Source organism: Platalea leucorodia (assembly GCF_965183815.1).
Source record: "Platalea leucorodia genome assembly, chromosome: 4".
NCBI classification, from domain to species: Eukaryota; Metazoa; Chordata; class Aves; order Pelecaniformes; family Threskiornithidae; genus Platalea; species Platalea leucorodia.
In genome coordinates this window covers 93,376,645-93,398,231 of record NC_138826.1, presented here as the reverse complement: position 1 = coordinate 93,398,231, position 21,587 = coordinate 93,376,645, and the positions used below count along the sequence as shown (strand labels likewise).

General features: G+C 41.7%; 1 long non-coding RNA gene across 2 annotated transcripts in view; it reads left to right on the top strand.

Moving 5' to 3' along the window:
- Window positions 1–21,587, top strand: part of LOC309589132 — a 69,742-nt gene that overhangs the window by 24,780 nt on the left and 23,375 nt on the right. The window lies entirely within an intron of this gene.

Genomic DNA, 21,587 nt, shown 5'->3' with positions numbered 1-21,587 from the left:
CTAAGCATCTCCAAATCTTATTGCTTCCCATAGAGTAGTTTTAAAAAATAATGGGTGAGTCATATTATTTCTCTGTGAACAGAAAGGGCTGTCTGGTTTTCATCTGAAGAGGAAGTAAGTCAGCTTTCACATCCTTACTTGGGGACAGCTGGTTTAAAATCTAGATGATTAAAATTGGAAATTAACTGGAATAGAGATAGTCAGTTTAGAAATGTATTAATAGAATACTACAGTTGGGATTTATACCCACGGCTAACAGAAGATTCATCTGTGTGTTTGTTGTGAAATTTCTACTCATTGTTATCTAGTGAGGCAAGACAAGTTTCCAGACAAGTATCTGTAATGTAACTATGAGCTAATTAGGGTAAAATAGTGTACTGAAGTGATATTAGTGAAAGGATGTGTCAGGTTTTCTTGGTTTGGGGCTTTGCTCACCTGTTGTTGTGGGTAAAAGCAAGGAAAGGTTCGAGAGAGAAGAATTCACCTTCACCTTTTTCAGAAGAGGAGATGTAATGATTTAATGTGATTAATGATTTAATGGTTTCATGATGCAGAGCTGTCCCAGCCAGAGCGAGTCACTTTGACTTCTGGCCAGGAGAGTTCTCAGCAGGGTCAAGACAGAGGCTGGAGCTGCATGGGTGCTGGTCCTCTTGCCCACTGAGGTCCCATGTGGTGGCTGTCAAAGGAAACTTTTCAGATGGGACTCATTGGGTCCTGCACTTGGATCACAACAACCCCATGCAACACTACAGACTTGGGGAGGAGTGGCTGGAGAGCTGCCTGGCAGAAAAGCACCTGGGGGTGTTGGTTGACAGCTGCCCGAACATGAGCCAGCAGTGTGCTCAGGTGGCCAAGGCGGCCAATGCCATCCTGCCTTGTATCAGGAATAGTGTGGCCAGCAGGACCAGGGAGGTGATAGTGCCCCTGTACTCAGCACTGGTGAAGCCGCACCTCAAGTACTGTGTTCAGTTTTGGGCCCCTCACTACAAGAAGGACATCGAGGTGCTGGAGCGTGTCCAGAGGAGGGCAACAAAGCTGGTGAAGGGTCTAGAGCACAAGTCTTACAAGGAGCAGCTGAGGGAGCTGGGGTTGTTTAGTTTGGAGAAAAGGAGGCTGAAGGGAGACCTTATTGCTCTCTACAAGTACCTGACAGGAGGTTGTAGTGAGGTGGGGGTCGGTCTCTTCTCCCAAGTAACAAGTGATAGGATGAGAGGAAACGGCCTCAAGCTGCCCCAGGGGAGGTTTAGGTTGGATATTAGGAAAAACTTCTTCACTGTAAGGGTAGTCAGGCACTGGAACAGGCTGCCCAGGGAAGTGGTTGAGTCCCCATCCCTGGAGGTATTTAAAAAAAGGGTAGCTGTGGTGCTTAAGGACATGGTTTGGTGGTGGACGGGGCAGAGCTAGGTTAATGGTTGGACTTGATGATCTTAAGGGTCTTTTCCAACCTTAACGATTCTATGATTTTGTGATTCTATGATCCTATGATCTTTAGATCTGTGTAATTAAGTGCATTACGTTAATGTAATGTTGCTAATTTCTCTGAGGAAGCTCCAGTATGTGTCGAAGGATACTGTGTCCCTTCACTGGTGTGTTCCTTCTCTGCCCACCGGCGATCAGGAGTGAGAGTGGCAATGGTGATGGCAGGGAGACAGTTCAAGGAGTATAATCCCACATGGGAGCTCCCCCTTCTGTGTATGCAAAGGAATAGGGGCTAAAATTCATGGCAAGACAGAAAAGAAGGGGCTCATTTCTCACTGGGGTAAACTAAGAAGGTGGGAGCATGAGAGTTTGTCTCTGAATTTGCCTATTTCAGTTTGCAAACATAATGAGCTGTAAATAAGAATGTTTGGATGAGATTTTCTTTGCAATTGACTATTACCTGTACAATAACACCCTGTCCTGTACAGGTGTTTGAAATGAGTAGAACTGATGCTGAAAAATGAAATAAAAACATCACCAAATTAACTGCATAACGTCCAGATCAATATACCTTTCTATAGCAGAATAGCAGGTGCCACTCTGGTTCATAGCAAACAGTTGACCAATGGCTACTGATATACTATAGCACCAGATAGACCTGTGAAAATGCCAAGGAAAGATTTTTTTTTTTTCAAATATCATAATGAAATTCCATCTAGAATGGATTCCCCACAGGGGATCTTAAGCTAGAAATCCAGAGATACCTAGAAGTAGCTTTAAACAATGAGCAAAAAATGATAATAAAAAAAACCTCTTTGTATTTCATGTAGGGGAAAATAAGTGTTTTTTCAAATACGCATCATTTCCAGTAACGTCCATCTCAGGAAGGTAAATACTGTAACCACTTCACTGTGTGAAAGTGCTTGTTTATTATGGTCTGTGTGAGCCTTTTTTTGGCCATGCGTACAGAATAAGGAATTCTGCTCTCAAAGCCTTAAAAGCTCTGGTGCTAGTGAATACATGACGATAATGCTGCTAACAAAAATAACTTCATTTTTTTTTGACCCATTGCCTCTTTATCCCTTTTTGAGTGACTAGTGTTACCATCATTGTCCACATGTATTCATGCACAGGAGCTTTTAATCTCAGCTTTCCTGCACTGAGTAGCTGTGCATATGTAAACACACAGTAGCTGTCATGTTAGAAGATGTTGAAATGACTTCTGCTCCAAGTATTCTCCTGCCATTTACTCTTTTCTGGAGTGTATTCACATAAATGTTCTTTCCAGCTTCCTTTATTTAATAATGTATAAGCCGTTACATCCTGCTATTGAAATTATTTTTTGCTTAATATTGAATGAATATAATATACATTATACACATGGATATAATATGCATTATACAGAGGTGCTCATGCTTGTTGTTAACTACTGTTTTACAAACAGCAAAAAATGAATAGGGACTTATCAAGTTATACAATTCTTTATGTTTGCCTTAGCATTGTAACCTGCTAGTGTCAAAACAGACCTGCGTGGTTATGTTTGCAAAATAAGGATAAAGGAGTAGAAGTACCAAAAATGCATTGGAACACAGGGAAAGATATATAATCAAAACATATTCTCAGCTATATATAAAAAAAAAATTACTGGATTGAACTTAATGTTATGTTCATGTATGAACTAAGAAATACATTAGTTCTGAAGAAATTTAGCAAATTCTATTTTACGGAACAGAGAGTTTTCAGAACGTAGATTGTACAGTTCATTGGTCAGATTGATTTCTTTGCATTATGGTCAAAACTATCTTTTGGGTGGTTTGTGAGTAACATCCTGCTGAATATATTTTTCATTCTTGTGTCTGCAAAATAAGAGTTGTTTATTATTTATGCAAGAAGCCTAATCAAAATAGTGTATAATGTAGCTCTGAACCAGATAAGGATGTAATATTTTTGGAAGCAATTGTATTTTTATTAGACAACAATGATTTGCCTTTAGTTTTCTGTCTAAGCATTTATTATTTTCATCTTGTTTCCCAGAGACACTTCATTACAATGCTCCTTATTTTATTGCTACTGGAGCATTAAAAAAATCTGTTACTTATAAATAGAAACTTAATATGGGTTATAGTTCTGATGAAAATTGAAAATAAACTCTCATTAGGTTATGGCGTCGCATATAAGAAATTATTAAGATCACTTATGATCTTATGAATGAACCACCTTTTCATCTAAAAGAGCTGGGAAAGGGCAAAGGCAACACAGTTTGTTTTTCTACTGCACCCCATTTGCAGGCAACAGTACTGCAGACGAATATGCAGTAAAAAGAAACAAAGTCTGAAAGTTAATACCCCAGGCGCCAAATACGTCTGTGAAAGAGGAATGCAAGCAGACATTTCTATCTGCAGTACGTTAATTCCTAATAGGCTCTTTCTTTTTTACAAAGGTCAGATTATTGGACGGAACAGAATCCAGTCTCATGCAATGTATTACCTGCCTTGGTGTGCGTAGAGTAATGGCATAGCTGTATTTCCTTGCTATGGGGTTAACGCCCCCCAGTAAGTGATTAATACTTCTGCTGGTAAGACATGGACAACTCAACAGGTCAAGCCTATCAGAGCTGGCTGCGTACAAATCTGGCTTTTCATACTGCCAAAATATTCTCAGCTGCAAAGCGCTGGGTGTCCCCGTAACAACAGAGGGACGGGATGCTGAGGAGGGTGCGTGCACGGAGGATCAGACCCCTCCTGGTGTTTTGTTCCATATGGCACTTCATTTTTCAGTCTCCTGCTTCCCTTTTTAACTGCTGATTATGTGATGGAAAACATCAGGTTGATAACTCTACTGTCTGAAACCAGGGTGTGACATAGTCATAGTGTATGAAATGAGTGCAAGCCGTGCCATAGCCTCCAGTGAATTCAGGCTCACACCCTTGACATTTTGCTATGGGAGAAGCTGAGCCTGGGCAGAAGCAGCGGGAGAGTCACCAGCGTGTGCCCAGGCCCCAGCAGAGACCAGAATCACTTTGTAGATGGCTTCCCATCTCCTGAACAAGTGCACAAATCGCTGCCAGCTGCAGGGGCAGTTTCTGGTTGTGGCCGGCTCTCCAGCAGTGACCACCAACCTACATCACTTACAGCCACCAAACAGCTGAGAAAATGCAGCAGCTTTTCTGTGTTGTCACCCACAGCTGAACTTATAAAAGAATCTGAGAGGTTAAAAATAATAAGCCAGTCATTGAGTCTTTGACTCTTTTGGGACACATTTTCTTTCTAAATTGGTGCTCTTAATTTAGATTTTGGACTAATTTATACTGCTGTTTTCATATACAAACAAACAACTGCACAGCTTGTAACTGTGCAGGACTGCAGTTTGTGGTTCTTATTTGTCAACATTCCTCTTGGTTTCAAATGTAATTTTTCTCAACTAAGAACTACAAAATTTGGTCATAAAGCCAATCTTATGCAGGATTTAAACTATAATTAACAGGTAGTGTAATAGTATTAGATTAACTTTCGTCAAGGGAAGCTATGTGGAAGATGAGTAATTGAGCCTGGAATTTCTCACTGCCTTTGTTATCCAAATATTTGACAAAAATAAAAATTGATCTTTAGATAAGTAAGTTATATTTTCCAAGAAGGAAATTGGTAGCATACAGTGTGAATTTGTGTTTCAATGATCCTTTATGACTAGATTTCCATACACATATATAATCAGTATATACAGCTTGTGATTAGCATGGTTTGAATATTATAGATTTCACATAACTGTGATTATTATTTTTCTTCCAATTTTTCCTCTAACCTTTTCAGAACTAACTGAGAATCCTAAATGATTAATGTAACATTTTATGCAGGTGGTTCTTGTTGAAAATGCAGTGTTTTGTACTATGTAGTGAGAATAAAAGTTGTGAAGAGTGTCTAATAAAAATATGATCATACTAGAGAGTTTAAATCAGCTGAGTCTTGTTGACTCAGACTGTACCATTGACTGTGAAAATTTTAAGGGAGGAGGAGAAAAGCAGTTCTGTAATTTATACCTGATATCTTTTTCTCACCCATCATCCCTTTAACAAAGAGTGAAGTTTGCGCTTTACAAAGGTGCAGGATGTGAAATCTCCAGATGCTCAGAAAGATGTATTTTAGTGTTGCATAATGAAATCTGATGGGTGGAAATGCCCTTCAAAGGCTATTTCCTTCCCTTGAAAAACAAATGCTGTCATCAGCTATTTTTGATTAGCCTGTCAATTATGATCCCGTCAAGGCAATGGGGCTCTGGTTACAAATGTACCTTCAAGCCTAGCAAGAGAAATGTAATCACGAGAAAAACTTGGCCATTTGCAATGGCATAGAGTTGTTCACATAGTCCATGATGAAATGCTGCGTCAAGACTCATCTCTGTAGGACATGCCTGAGTCTTAAGCACCCGTGACATTGGCTGTGGTTGTAATGCATTTGTTGCTGAGAGGAAACATAGTAACTCCTAGAACGCGGAGTTTGGAAATGTGGGGAGAGTGGAAATGAGAGATGCTCAATCAGCAGTAAAAAAAATCCACTCTTGTATCTTGGCCACCCTATAAGTATATTTAGAGAGAGAGAGAGAGAGCAAAATCTTCTAGGGAAGCAATTCAGTATACTATGGTGATGTTATTCTAGAGAAGAAATTACACTAGTGTGTAAAGAAGTGGAAAACAAACATAGGAACAACAGATTTGAAACAAATCTGGTTCCTAATTTCCGCCTCCAAATGAGACTACTCAATACATGATGTTTATATTTGTTTAGTAATACAATGGGTAGGATAAGGTACTACTCTTACTTCCACTATTCTTACTTCTTAGTGTAGCAATCTAAACAGCTTAATTCCTTGCTGTTCACACTTTTCAAATATTTTGTAAGAGTTACCATTTTTTTCTTTTACCCTCAGGCTATGTGTTAACCTCTTTACTCTCTCAACATACATTAGTCTCTGTAGCTCTTTTATCTCCTCTGTTGCTCTTTGCTGAATTCCTTCCAGTTTGTGGCTGTCATTCCGGTATTGAGGTATCCAGATCTGTATATAGAGTCATACAAGAAAGATCAGCATATCCTAGTTCTGTACCAACAAGCTTATAAACATTTTGACATTCAGTCTCAACTCAGTCTTTTCTGGTAGGGCTGCTCTTTCTCAAAGGATTTAGGGTTATTATTTCTTATATGCATTTTTTTCTAAACTAAATCTCACTTGCTTGTTTTCCACCAGAGTTTTTTATCTCATGGTTTTATTTGTGAATGCTGATCCAGTTTTGATGTTTATGTTGCATCTCACCCATCACCACAAGCAACCTCCTTTGCTGAGCACAATTGCAAGATCTTGACTTTGCACCATTTCCAAAGGGAAATCCTATGCTGCTTACTCCTTTCTTCCATGTTTTAAGTTAGCAAACTAGGTAGCAAATGTTTTAAATTAGCAAACGAGCTTTCCACTGATCTGTGGGATATTCACAAATGACCTCCAAATTCGGTATACAACTTTGTAGTGCTTCCTGGTCTTTCAGGAGTTTTGCTTTCTGTAGTCAAACCAAAGCAAAGACCACTACACAAATTAGAAAAGAAAGAAAAGGGACGCCTGCTCTCAGCTCTGCATGGGCTCCTCTTCAAGGAGCTGGAGGTGACAGACCCTGACAGCAGTCAGACACCTTCAGACTGACCCTGCCCTTCCAAGCTGATGGAAAGCAACCCAAAAATCCCACGTGGATACCTACTAGCAGTTGTGCCCGCACCGCCTTTGATGAAGTGCTCCTCTGCTGTCAGTCCCCCTACAATAATAAAGCTGTTTTAACCGATGTGGGGAAGCCAGCAGCATGGGAGACAGCTTTCCCCGGAGTTACAGCTGCGCGGTGAAATGTGCTCCCACAAGACGTACGGATGGCCACGAACCTCCTTACTCTCAGGGCTAAATGCAAAACTCCTTCCTTTGATTTAGTACTTGCCTAAGACTCTCTCATTTGCAACAAACAAGTTATTTATTCTAGTAGCTGGAAGGGGAGAAAGAGAATTTGTGTTTGTTTAAGTATTTTGGTTGTACTTTGTTATTATGGTTGTGTGGGTTTCATGCTTACCTAAACAACCAAAAATATTCCAAAATACCCTGGTTAACCAAGTAATTTAGTTAATGCTTCAATGAAGGTTTGATATAATTCACCCTTTTTGAGCAAACATCTTTTTCTACAAATGAAGTGACCCAGCTGAGTTCCTCAGCTGACAGGAAAGAGTGCACAGGGCCTAAATCTCAGGACTGCCCGAATCATGTCATCCACAAGGAAGCGTGGAGCATGCGGCTGCTGGGTTAATTACCCATCACTTCTCTGCTCCCTGCCCACGAGGGACTTTGCCCTGGGCGCAGGTTATGGCACCCAGGTGCGGAGGGCTCCAGCCTCACGTGGGGAGAGGGGAGAGCAGATGTCAGGGCAGAGCTGTGACTCTCATCCGCAGGGCTGTTTTCTAATGTGCTGGTTTTGACTTTGTTGTCAGGAGTAAGAATGATGCAACTGCTCAAAAACGTTGAAGCAAAAACCCCTGCCTTTAAAAGTAATTGCTTCCTCCCTTTGTAAACTGCCTACTCTTTAAGCACTACGAATCATTGTAATTAATCCTTAATTCAAGTTGCTGTGTCTATGTTACATTGTTATGTTTACTTAGACGTAAAATGCATTATTCTTTACAAGATAATGGCATCAGTCCACACAGTCTCTGTGACAGGTACAGGCAGCTCTAAACTAAAACATTAGGTGGAGTGTTAAAAAGCTAGTTAGGTGCCAATATGTTAATTAATTAATCACAGGCATGTTTCAAAGCATTCTTCATACCTCAGGTGGGGCTCCTGGGCTATTATGAAATGCCAAACTTCCCTTGGGGCTTTGAGGATTGCACTTCTAAATGCCTCAGAAGTTCAGGGAAGTAAAAGGGTATGTTTTTGGTGTGAGTCACTGAAGTGAGGTTGGAGATAAAGATTTCTTATTTTGTTTTATATTGGGGGAGGAGGGCAGTAATCAGCCAGCAAGCAAGCGTTTCAGGAAGGAACTAGGTGGAGGGCAAAGATGTATTTTTCTAACCCTACGAGCCTATTTTTCTAAATGCATTTGATTTTTAATTTAAATTTTTTAGTTTAATTTTTCTGAACTTGCTTCATTTTAAGTTCAAGTCTGGTATATATCAGCCAGCCTTCTTTTAAATTTTGGGGAGAAAACTGGTTACCCTTTGTGCCAGTTCCTTGTGCAGTAAAGGGTAAGTGAATATAAGCCACTTTTACTGTTCAGTACCAAGAACTTGAAAACAATGCGTTTTCTGCCTTGGTTTTGCAAACAAAACATTCTTGTTTTCTCTCAGCTTTTTGTATGTGAGGTGCCTGCACGGCTGTATCTGTAGATCCCCCACAGCTCCTTTTTTTGTAGTAAAAGAGGAGATGCCTTTCAAATAACTTCATTACGTTTCAGTGGAGGTCTGGGGTGGGCAGGAAATACCATGAGACTTGGAAAAAACAAAAAAAAAAAAAAGAGAAAGAAAAAAGAAAGTAGACTTGATGATTATAGGAAAATCCGATTATTTTGTAAGCCACACAGCTCTAGCATGGGTATGTGTTGGAGAAGTGTAATCCACCAAGGAAGCTCCTGAGCTCTGTAGTTGTCTGGTGAGCCCTGTGCCGTGAGTGCAAGGCACAAGATGACACCTGAAAGGCACCCTTGGTGAGGCTTGGTGAGACTGACACCTGAAAAGAACCGTGCTGACGAGAGACTGGAGCGTGTCAGAGACCTGAAAAGAGCTCTCAGCAGGACTGAGCTGAGAAAACGTGGCTGGTGGTGTCTGCACGCAGACAGTGATCCGCACTGTCACCCACTGTCTCACCTCAGCCTCTCACGCCAGAGGAAAAAAGCTAGCGAGTTGTGGGCCACCTGCTCTGCCTAAAACTTTCGCTTGACTTGGCAGGAAGAGTAAGTGTAATGGAATTTTTTTAAAGGGTTGGGCAACTCTGTTTATATCTGACTCACGTTGCATGTAGATTCATGAAATGTAAAGCGATTTCTGGATTAGATACAGAAGAGAAGTGCCTCGCGTGTCAGGACAAAGCCAGTACTATGTGGCGTGTTAGCGCCGAGGGAAGGTCACTCAGTTTCGAATTTTTTCTAATTACCATTCCCACTCGGTATCTCGTGCTTTACCTGCGGCAAAGTTGTGCAACGCCCTGGGAATGCGTTTTTGCTTTCCCAGCGAAGGTGCAGAGGAGAGACGGCGTTCAGAGGATGGCCTAAGTCCTGCACAACTCGGCCTAGAATATGTTCAGGCAGGACTTTGGGAGTGCATCCAGTACTGCGCAGATATCACTGATGAAGCGAAAAGATATCCAAATAGTTGGTCTCTTTACTCTGATTCAAAGAGTTCTCGGTCCACTGGAAAAATGAGGAAAAACAGGAAAAGTTTTTCCTCCTTTGGAAACTTCACAAAAGCTCCTTAGAACGAGGTCTTTGAGACCCACTGTGCAGTTAAAGTGCTTTGTGAAAGGTGCCTTGTTTCTGAAGAAAAAAAAACTTCAACAGAACTTTAAATATTTTGGTTGAATTCTTCTAAGATTTCAGTTGATGGTTTAAAAATATATCATCAGGAAAGGGGGAAAAATTCAGACGAATGTTGGTATGAAACAAGCACACCTTTTCACCTGGATTTGTTCTGCAATAATCATGGGAATATGGGCATAAACTCAAACAAATATGGAAAGGGAGTGGCTTACTCAAAGCCTTATAAATAAAGTACAAAGGTATCGCAATGGGATCTTTAAACTTGGTAGAGCATTTGGTAACCAGGGAAGATTTGGCAAGGATCTCTTATTTACATTCTACTGGATTCAGCTGTTTTTAGCTATTCGTTTGTTGCTTTCAGCTGAAATGGCTAAATGCAAGCCCACAAGACAACTCCTTCTTTTATCGATTTTAAAATTGTTGGGTATTACTCTGTATTCCTCTTGAGTGTGGTAGGAGAATATCCTGGATTAAAATGTGAAACAAATAGTCTAATAAAGCAATTGAACTTTTTTTTTTCTCTCTCCCTGTTATGGTCGTTGCAAAAGTGTACAACAAATGCAGGTCTGTCAAAAACTCAGGAGTTAAATAATGTAGAAGGAAGAGATAAAAAAAAAAAGCTGCTTTATGCAGGCAAGTTTTGACTTTTAATAATGTATTTTATTTAACTTTTCTAGAAATGTGCTGCCAAGTGGCCCTTAATTTACAGAGCTGTCGTGCACTTGAATGCTGTGGAACAGCTTGTTTTGAAAGAAACTACAGAACAAAACTTGGTTTTATGTTACTGGAAAGATGTGTGCTTTCTTTCAGTATCAGCAGGCAATCAGAGTTTCTATGGACCTGGTGTTAAAAGAGTTATAACAGCATGAAACTGGAATAATATGGTGATGAATGAGCCTGCAGGTTGGGGAAAAAAATCATGTGCTTTGAAACAGAACGGTGTTTGGTAACCAAGGAAGATCCTGCCACTATATATGGTCACTTCTTTGTTCGTGTTCATTCAGGAAGAGCCGCACCTTAGACGCTTCATGGCTTGACACCGCAGGGTGATAACTGACTGTCACTTTTCTGTCTATGTGGGACGAGCACTCTAATATAATAGTCTGAGTTAGACGTGCCTGTTTGCGTGTTGCAGCTTGTGTTATTTTTGTTTCAAGCTTGTGATCGCAAATATGAACTGAATTTCTGCACCTCTGCTCATTGGCATTGATGGAGTGGGGTTTGTCAGAAACCATCTCTGAATAATTCTGGAAGGATTTGTATGTATGTGCAGCACAACAACTTATTTACATTAGTAAATAGTCTGGCTTTATGACTAATTCATATCTTTGCCTGTTACTTAAATCTTTGTGTTTTCTTTCCATTGATAAAGACAGGGAGATGGGAAGTTCCCTGAAAGCCAATGGGAAATAACCATTGATAAAGTGGAGTCGAGGACTAGCCTACTGTTGCTAAGCACAGGCAGAAAAGCCGATAGACAAATGAATTAAGTGAGAACAAGGAACAGAGGCTACATCTCTTTCAGGAAATGAATTATTATGTAGTAATTTATTCTTAAAGCTTAATTATATTAATTAGATATTACATAGATATCTACATCGCTCTTCAAAAGTGGCCTTGAGGACATAAGTTGCTGCCATTTTGCTCTCTCTTGAGCATTTGGCTGTGCTTGACTCTGAGCCTGGCAGACACGCGGGGTCCTGCCCGCCCCAGCAGGCACTCTCTGGCTGCTTCTGAGCTGGGGCTTTACTATTCACATGGGCCACGAGTGTGGCATTGACGATGGCCTCCAAAGACAGCCTATATTCACCTGTCATACTTCCCACACTGATTACAGGATGAATGCAGGGAGGAAGCAGAGGGCTTATCTTCCATTTTGCAGCTCCCTCCTTACTGCCTGATATTCCCACTTGCCCTTGGTCTTACAGAAATCTGGCAATGGTGCTCTGTTGCTGAGGTGGACCCTGACTCCATCCACCCAGCGTGCGGCAAAGGGGCGCAGTAGAGCAAGCCTTGGAAATAGCAGGCTTCTGCCCCTGACATCAGGGGTCAGAAAGTCTGTGTTAAAAAGATGGGTGAAACATTTCAGCAAAACTTGATTTTACTGTGGTGCCAGCCCTGCAGAGAGCAGCATAAGAAGATGGACTACTTATCCAGGTAATATTTCAAGTGACTTCTTGCATTAGTTTAACTGACAAGACACAGAATCAGCTCAGTGATTTTTCTCCTGCCTAAATGGGTATTTCTGGGGAAATGTGACACCTATATGTCTCCCAAGTTGGATCAGAGCCTATATCCACTGCATCTCACAAGCATACAAAAAAGCTGTTCAGTGCTAAGACTCAGCCCTAGAGGCTTACGTAGTCCCTGCACTGAAGACTTGCGCCTTTATTTGGGTTGTAATTGCATCTAAAGAGCTGTGATATAAGGTATGAGAGACCAAAACAAAAACATCTCTATGTAGCCATGGTAACCTTCAGAAGTTCCCTCATGTCAAGAGAGTATGGGGGTATAGGAACAGTGAGAGGATGGGCTGCATACCTAATGGTGGGACATGGCCTGGCAGGGTTGTGATTTTGCTCCTGGTTGGTAGGAGAGTACAGAAACCCACCCTTCCCCGGTCTCAGTTTTGTAGTATGGCTGATTAGAATAAACTGCTACTTCTTCTGAATTGATTGGATGGTCTGCATGAGTTCTTCATTTATACCCATATGGAATTCAAAGGCCTCTTCCCCGTTCAAAATTCCAGTGGAGCTCTTTTTGCCTGGTTACCCTGCCTTGGCAATGTCACGTCTCCCAAGGTGTGTCCACCCAGCTTGGATCAGGAATGCTTTTTGAAGAAAACCTTCCCATCATCACCATTTGCTGTGCTTTGAATTGAGCTGCAAGTCTTGAAGTACACAGCTTGACTGAATTCCTTTTGCATGAAGCTAATCCTGTCGATGTTCTCCAGGAGCACACCTAATGGGACACAGGGTCAGGCTAGAGCTCATCCAAAGTAAACCCTGAAATGCACATGGTGTGGTTGCTGGGTCCTCAAGCAGCAACTCTCTTGCTCTACAAATCTGCCTCTGTTGGGACACAGGGCTTGCGGGCAGAGATCTTCTTTCCACTGTTGCGTCTCTTTCCACTTTCTGCAGCTCCCTTCCAGTCATTCCAGATTGCTTCTTGCATTCTTCAAATCCTTCTTCAAAAATCTGGCTTCTTTACACTTTTCTTCCACTATCGCTTTCTAATGAGCAAGCTAGCTCTGAACATAGGGGAAACATGAAGCAGACCACAGGGTGGCCATAAGCCACAGTCCTGGTGTCTGCGTTGTCTGGGAAGAATTAACAAGCAAGACAAAGATGAATGCTGGGCTCTTAAGAATTTTTCTATCTATCTCCTGTTCCCAGTTCTCACCAGCCATGAGATCTGCTCTCTCGGCTGGATGGATGTTTTCATAATTTTTGCAAATATGTGTATTTTATTAAATTTAAAAGGGGCTAGTTTAAAAATAGGATACAGCACTCTGGGCTGAGGTCTCTGTTAGCCAATATACACACAAAGGGTGTGTATGCGATTCCCACTGTCCTGCATGACCGAAGTGTACATGTTTTTACTGATGGAAAAGCAGCCAATCCAGTGATGTTGAAGGTGGTTGGAACTCGGTTTCTGCTTCTGAAAATGCTGGGGTGTATTTAACCTTGTGCATGGGAGTGGTATGGGTATATGTTGCCTACATATACGCTTTGGGACTTTCAGGGGAACGAGGTACTTAGCTAGTTAAGGACAAGCATGTGCACATAGAGCAGGAATGATTAAACTTGGCTGCGCAAAGGCCTCCTCCCTCCCCTGGTCCTTTTCCCCCCACATCTTCTCTCCAAAAGTGCATTAAACAACTTCCAAACTGACTGATGTGCTCTGGGGATTGTAATTATTTGAGATCTCTATATTTCCCAAGTTCTGGAGGTAATTACCATTTGGCCTTATCCTTCAAAGTGTGCTTGCTGAGTGTGGAGCTCTTATAACTGTGTGCCTCTGAGATATTCCTTACATAACTCCCAAGTTATGAAAATACAGTGTTTAATTTTTATAGGCGATGAGATTGTTTGGTCTATTGTTTCCTGTTAAATTCACCGCACAAAATTCCATCCCACAGGAACTGAAAGCAGTCAGTAACCGAGATGAGATTTAGCCCATTCTTTTCTGACAAAATTGGGATATTTCACATGTTTGATAGTGCATCTCTTAAAGGGACAAATTCCTATGCAAGTGTGTTGGCCACTCCTTCTGTATTAAAATCTTACCTTAGATGTGTTAGGATTCCCATTCAAACTTGTCAAGTGATTTAACTTATAAAAAAAAAAAAAGGCAATATATGTTTTTTCTGTACTCATTGATCTTGTCTTTTGATGCCATGCCCATTGTGCTACAATGCATCTGGAAAATAGCCCGTGATTTTTCTTAAGGCAGGAAATAGTATTTATGGCTGTACAATAATGTTTTACAGTGTATACGATCTGATCAAAAGATTACCAACTTCATTTTCAGATCAAGTCCAAACAATAACAGAAGCTATCAAGGTACTGTGCTTTGTTTCACGGTTTCTCAGGAATATGCCTGAAATTCTGCCTTCATTAGATATACTTTCCGCACTGCATGCTTTGGGGTCTGAACAGATGTGCTACAGCACGAGAAAGCACAAAACAAAGTGTAAAATGAAACAAATACAGCAGTGAAATATATCTGTAATGCACAGCTTTAATTGATGAAAATCTGCCTGTATGTTGCCCTAAAAGAAGCAATATGTTGAGCAAGGGTGAGCAGGAATACTTGTACTTCCTTTAATCATAAGTTATATAGTTTCCAGGTAGCTGAATTCAGGATGGATAGTCAAACAGCAACTTTTTCTTACAATATGTGATTAAAGAGTGGAGCTCATTGCCACTATGTGCTTTAGAAAATAATGGATAGCAAGATTCAACAATTCGTGTGAAAGTTCAGGTAGGCAGCTGCCATATAGCAGTATCCTCAGAAATGGTAGTAACAAGTGCTAAAAAAACCTCGGGCTGTGAAGTAACCTACAGTTCTTAATGGTTAGGATAACTTCAACGGGAAGCAGAGTCTTTACATCAGTCTTGTGTATCTTTTTTTCCTTAACATATTTATTGGTGATACTACTTGGGGATAATGAACTAGCTGGAGTAGAGATCTGGTTGTGTACTGGCAAAGCCGGTGTTTTCTTTTCACTTTCCTTTCCCTTCCATCTACAAAAAATGTGTCATTTTGATTCTGCTGAGAGGAGGGTTTTGTGCAGGCTTCATAAGAAACATAATTTATTGGTGTAGCTTCTGAGGGGTGAAGTTGAATGAATCTCTCTCTACAGGATGCAAGAAAACCAGCGTTAACTCTCACCTCTCAGGCTTTCTTACTGGCAGTAAAGAGCTACAACTGAACTGCATGCCATATGGGTTTGATTAAAGCCCTTTGAAACATAGTCTAGCTGTTCTAAAAGGAATTAGGTTTCTTATCCCTTATTTTCATGATAATGTAGTCTTTACAGTCTTGGAGCAGTCTTAAAGTAAGATATTGATATTGTCTAACATCAGTAGCTGACTGATGATGCCACAGAGAACCCATTCCAGTTATGGGACCTTTGGGAAGCCAAGGGACCGAAGTACCCAAGAGTCCCCTTTCTCCAGAGGTGCCGCAGGGGCAGGAGCATGCTCTGCAAGTGCTGTGGCTTCTCTCTCCCCTTGCAGCAGGAGGGAAGATGAAACAGCACACAGCAACTAGGAATCATGCTGTCTGTCCCTGGCTTCAGCTGGCCACAGCCACCACTCGTATTGTGTGACTGTCACGCAGTACGTGCCGGCACAGGTAGGAGCTTCTCTCTGTGATGTGGTACCTGGCAGAAGGGAATGCGAAACCGCACAGCTTTTTTGTTCACTCCTTCTGTGCCTTATTTATATCTCTGGGAATTGGGCTTTAGAGTAAAAATGGTGGAAACAGATGTTTTCCATATGGGACTATGGGGCTTACCAGCTGCGCTGTGCAGGGAGACTGACTCCATCTGATTATTGCAGTGACCTGGGGTGTCCAGAGCTCTCCAGAGTCCTTGCAGAAATGAGCGTGTCATTGGGGTGGAAGCTGTCTGAAGTCTCCTGGAAGCTGACGATTGTAAAAGCCACCTTTGCCTTAGAACAAATGTAAAAAAACCTGAAATGGTAGAGGCTGATGGCCATGACATGATACATCAAAGGTCATCTGGGACATGAGCTGTATCATTGCAAGGGTTTCAGAAGGGGCTAGAAGCGAGGAACAGGGTATGTCTGGGTGTGGGCTGGATAAAACAGTGTGTAGGCAGTGCAGCCGGGTTACCACAAAAGCAGGCAGAGACCACTGGAGAAAGCCAAGAATGGTCAAATGAGCTTCAGTAATGGGGCTCTGGGAGGAGAAAAAAAATAACAAGAAAAAGGGTCATACTTTTTGGGTGAGGTGCTGGCTGGTGAATAAAAGGCTTGGAATAAAGAGCAAAGAAATTCCTTCTTAGTTTGATTGTATTAAGAGAAATACAATTTAATGCCCATTTTCAGTAAATAAACAGGGTTGCTACCCTGTTTATACACAAGTCAATCTTCAGTTTCCTCAACAAAAACAATCTGTACATTAGCTAAAGGCTCTGGCCCAAAGGGGTAATAGTAGTCTCTAACGGGAATAAATAGAGGGTAGGCAGTGCTCTTTCAACCCACTCTTTGAAGAGCGAGCTGAATACAGCCTTTAAGAAAGGTACAGGTACACAAATATTTACCTATTAGGTCTCTATTCACGATGAGTTCAACCCTATTGTACTCGGTTGTTGCTTTCGCTCCTCCAGGGATTTGCGTCCTGACATGTGACCTGCATTTGCAAGCAGTCATTAGTGAACCGGGTGGCTGTGCACCCTCACCGGGCATTTTGAACGGATGGCAATGGCAAGCTGCCTGTGCTGCACTGGCCAGACCCCATGTGTTGTCTCCAGCTTTGGGGGCAGCGCAGAATTTGGCCCTGGATCAGCCCGGGGCTCCTGTTATTGATTCACATCCCGGGAGCCTGTGGTAATGCTAATAGAGCATTAGGGCATCGTTACAGTAATTGCTGGGTAGAAAGTGTCATCTTTTGAAGATGCCTGTTGGCAGAGCTGCCTTTCTTATTTACCTGCCCTGTAATTAAGATACAACTGGGAAAGGTCTTAAGAAATAACTGTCACTTTCACATTGTGCCTGTCGTGTAGTTTGATTGCAGTAAACCATTTTACGGGATTAATTAGTGTAATCTTGGATTTGCAGTTTTGTGAGATTAACCAAAATGGCATATTTTTTTTTTTTTTAACAGAAGTGGGCAGATGGTCTAGGATTAAAGTGAAGAATAGGAATTCTGCTCTAGCTAGACCAGCCTGAAGGAATGAGCTGCATTGTTCTGGGGGATTAATTTCCTCCTGGGAATGTGCAAGACAGGCAAAAACACACCGCAGGTGAAGAAAGGAGTCAGGGCTTTGCTTCGCTGGCCTTGTGAGATGTCTCACGTTTTGTTTTTCTTGCCGCCGAGGGCCCTGTGTGGAGCAGATCAGAGCTGGTGGCTCTGGGAGGAGGGCCGGGGGAGGCAGGCAGCAGGTCTGCGGGCAGGAGTGGCTCCCAGGTGCCACCGCTGACCCCCACGTGGCCCGCAACAAAGGCCCTATTGAGAGGGGACAGGGAGGCAGGGCTGCGGCCGGGGTGGAGGAACACGATAGCAGCCTCTCGAGGCCAGGGAATCTGTAAAATAAACCACTGGGCAGCGTGAACGTGGAGGTGAGGAATGTGAAACCGGAGTCGAGTTATTTGGGAGCAGCACCCGTCCAGCGCTGCACTAGATGTTACTGGCCAACAGAAGCGGCATAGCTGGTTATAAAATATAGCGTCAATGAGACAAACTCTTTATTGGTAAAAATAACTTAAACTCTAGTCAGATCAACTGCCCACTTTTACCCGAGAATGAGGGCAGCGCATGTGGCTCGCTGGCCGTTGGCTGGCCACCTTCCCCACCCTGGGTCCGGCCGGGCTGATAGAGTCTGGCAGCTGGAGCCGGTGCAGCCTCTGCAACCCGCTTATGGAGGCATGCGGCAAAATGACTGCTGCATCCTGGCCAAGGCTGTGCTTTCTCCTGCTTGTGGTTATGTCCCAGACGCATTCTTGGGCTATTCTGCCCAAGGATGAGGTTTAAGGCAGAATCAAAGCTGCGCTCGCCGAGAGCTGTCGTCCTGCATTCCCCCCTTGCGCTTTGTTTTGGCTCTTGTTTTCAGCCTTTCTATACTGATCATAGTTACATCTCTTGGGTCTTCCTTCTGCCAGCTCAGGTCTGGCCCACCACAAGTACTGGTGCTAGCGTAAAGGGAGCTTATGGGTCCACACAGGCAGAGGGGAGAGGGGCAGGAGAAGGGCACTGTCCCTTTCTGGGGAAGCACGTTCCCAAACCTGCCCCTGCTGCTCCCCAAGACAGGCGTCCTGGCCTCTCTAACCCACCTTGTGGCTATACTCTGCAGATGTCTTCACGAAACCAGTAGTTTATGCAGAAAAAACTGCTGATCAGAAGGCAGGAAAAAAGTTAAAATCCAGAAATGGCTTTGCAAGTGCTTTCCTGTGGAGCAGGCAGTGGGTCCACTCTCCTCACGATCCTCATTTCTGCTCTTTCTCTACTAGATCAGCTGCTGGCAGAACAGCCCAAACCAGCTGAAAATAGTGACTGGTGCATTTCAGTTGAGGATAATTAGAGAAAGAAATTAAAATTAAACTTGAATTGGGCAATCAGTCTTCCCATCGATCCCCATGTTGTGCTCTTTCACCCTTAAAAATCTTGCAATGCTAAGTGTTAAGGAATGTTGCTGTTCAGCAAAAAGAAAATAAGGACTGAAAAGAACCAATTCCTTTTGATGCAAACAAGCAAAGCATATGGTAGGCAAAGCCTGTTGTAACAACCAAGTCTTCCTATCTGACAAATTTTGTGTAACATCAACTTTGTTTATAGCTCATAACATTACTAAGAGGAGTGCTCTGAACTGAGACTTGAGTGTTTACTATCATAGCAAAGGAACAAACAAATAGAAAATGCAATAAGATCTGTTTTAAAAGGAAAAAGCCTGATTAATACTAAGACAACTGAGCTATTGTCTAAACAGTGGTTTTAAACTTGATTTAGCTTGTAACAAAATGTAACAGTACCCACCACAACATGCATTATGTCTAATGCTTTCCCTTGGGCTGGAATGGAGGAATAGTTCGTTCTTCTAACTTGTTCCAGGTATAAGAACAATGGTGGTTTTTATTACTTTAAAAATATCCCCAGAAGCTGATGGCATTATTTAACAAGAAGTGTCAGTATCCTGTGCTGTGTCCCTGAAGAACCTCTGCGTAACACGACCAACAGTTCATTAAACAGGAGGGACAAAGAATATAGCAATAAAAATCTGTTATGTGTGACTTTTGATTATCTCATTTAGTTTACATGTTACTTACCTGTATGCATTTCATCAACCTAAATTCTAATTTAACTGAACAATAAACTCTAACTTTTCAGTCATAATGTTCCTGCATCCTCTCTTTAACAGCAATATTTTAAGGAACCTGAAACATATTTGTACCTTCTCCAAGCTCTGGATCCATTTTCCTTGTTTAAGAATTGGAATGGAACTGACTAAATATTTGTAACCAATAAGGAGTATTTGGCTTTATTTGTGGAGTAATTTTATTCATTCTTTGTATATATTGGGATGACTTAATTTATACTGAGGTTCTTGAACAGATGTTTTCACATTTCAGAAGTCTCCTGAATTTTTATTTCAAATAATTATTCCTAAAATGGAAACAATAAGTTGCTATTGGATGATGTGAACTCTTTGACGTTCTTAAGTTTAGTTCTGCCTGGACTTTACAGCCATGCTGCCTGGCTTCAATTACCTGGATGCTATTATCTGGGAAAAGGCAAAATGAATACTTTGCAAATTAACTATAGATTGTGTTCTTTGCCTAATCTCTGAGAATTAAAGATAATCTAGCACCCTAGTCATCATTTCATGAACGTCTCATTCCTGCATAGACTTTTCTTGTTTTTATGATTCATGGTATTAGCTGCTAGTGAGATCTGTTGCTTTTAGTTGTGTATCGCTATGCCCTCCTGTATGTGTGTGCATTACTTCATTTTCAGTGAAGCCTGAAAGTGTTCATCCACATTCCCAGGAAAGAGGCTCTCCTAAGAAGCGCTTATTAATTCTGACTTGCTCGAGGAGTATCTGTCTTCCCCAGCATGTCACATGTCTTTCGTTCTTGCGTGTAGCTCGCTGGCCTAGCAATGAAAGTTGAAATCTGGCTCTCACCTAAGTCATGCCTATTTATGGTAGAGCCCAGATTTAGAGAGCAATATCCTTCCTTTCCCCCTTTAAATGTAAATCAGTGCCATGATATGTGATGACAGTCCCGATGAAGTATCTGAAAGCCTGTCTTCTGGTGAAACAACATGTGCACTTAAACAGAATAATTTCTAGCTTCCTTCTAATATAGGAAAGCTATTTATTATGTAACTTTCAAATCCATTTCTAAAGATAGACTTGCTTGTAAAAAATGCTTAAAGCATTGGAGACTGAAATTCCCAGTAAAGTGCCGCTGTCATTCCTGTGGTATTTTGCCTGTCCTCTTCTGGTGGGGCCGCTAAGGATCAAGAGATGGGGCAGTGCTAGGCTCCTCTCAGAGAGGCTGGAAGGTTTCTGGCTGTATGCATTTTCTGGTGCTTCCCCTGCCACTTCTCTTCCTCACCTCTCCTCTGTCCCAATTTATCTGTGTGTCCAGAAAAAGCAGGATTGAGATCAGCTCATTTTTCTACTAGCAGATGTCTGCTGCTAGTGACTTTTTTGTCCTATACTCGCTCGGACTGTATGTAAAACAGTAAACTAGAGATGAAATGACCCATATGATGTTTGTAATCTCCCATGCCATCTGATCTCCATTTAGGAATTTAGATTTAATTGTTCTTGTGTAGGCTGGTAGATATTCATCTGTGATGTGGGATAGGCAGTCCTTAATATTGTTTTGGGTTGTGTATTTCAATTTTTGCACTCTTGTGCTCAGAGCATAGGATGTACATCAAATACTAGGTCTGACTTCCACTGAAGTCAGAGCAGCAAGGGCAGGGTTTGCCTCTTGTGCAAGATTTTATTAATCTAAAGAAATAGTTGTTCATCCTTGTTGTGTTTTGCCAGCTTTTAATATTATCTCATAAAAAAAAGAAAGAAAAACAAAGAAATGCCTCATATAGAAATGCTTGTATTGAAGCTGTATCACAAATTGAAATTAAGCGTTGCCTTTTGGAGTATCATTCTTGCTGGGACTCTTTGTTCCCAAACACTTATGATTTAAACCAAAATATGAACACATTGTATAATAATATGAACATTCTTTTGAAGTACAAGCTGAAGAGATGAGGGTGAAGGGGAAAATGTGTGTGTGTGTTTTCTTAAAGCAGGGTACTGTATTGTGAGAAGACTACTGTACTCGCTCTCTTCATTCAGTTGGAAAAGAATCACCAGTCTTTCATGTCAAAATGAAGTGCTTTTCCAACTAAACTGTTGTTCTTC